This window comes from Sinocyclocheilus grahami, unplaced genomic scaffold, assembly GCF_001515645.1.
Source record: "Sinocyclocheilus grahami isolate Dianchi unplaced genomic scaffold, SAMN03320097.WGS_v1.1 scaffold442.1, whole genome shotgun sequence".
NCBI lineage: Eukaryota > Metazoa > Chordata > Actinopteri > Cypriniformes > Cyprinidae > Sinocyclocheilus > Sinocyclocheilus grahami.
In genome coordinates, this window is record NW_015505621.1 from 2,126,905 (window position 1) to 2,127,748 (window position 844).

Here is an 844-nt window from a genome sequence, read left to right on the forward strand (position 1 = left end):
TTTTGAATGCGATTAATCGCGATTAATCATTAGACAACACTTTAAAAAAACAAACTCATCTACATCTTGGATATATATAAATACACACACACATGCATGTATAGATTTAAGAAAAATATGTTACGTTTATATATATATATATATATATATATATATATATATATATATATAAATAAAAAAATATATATATATATATTAAATATTTTCAAAATATATACTGTATGTGTGTGTATTTATGTATACATAATAAATATACGCAGTACACATACATATATTATGTAAACAAATCTTTTATTTTGGATTAGATTCATCACGATTAATCGTTTGACAGCACTAATTTTTTTCATCTGAACAGATTTGGAGAAATGTAGCATTACATCACTTACATCACAAATGGATGCTCTGCAGTGAATGGGTGCCGTCAGAATGAGAGTCCAAACAGCTGATAACTGAAGCATGTAACGTTACAGAACAGGTTTTACTTACTGCTTTCAGAAATGTGTGAAGTCAGATGCTTATGCCGTTGACAAAAACACACTTTGAAATTCAGATATTACATAAAAAAAGACCAAACCATCCAGTCATTTGAGCCAAGCTGTCTGCTTTCCTCAGTTTCCGTGCCTGTTGTTATTCTCTGGACTGAACATAAGAGTGGAAAATGAATGTAGCAAAATGAGGACGGCATAGCAAATACTACTGTTCACTAGAAAGGGTACGAAGATGCACAATAATGTTTTGTTTGGAAATGCTAACGGCTAACACGCCCAACTGTGCAGAGCAGTAGAAGCGAATACGTTTCTATTAACTATTTCTATACGAGACATAACGCAGTTTATCCTCTAGG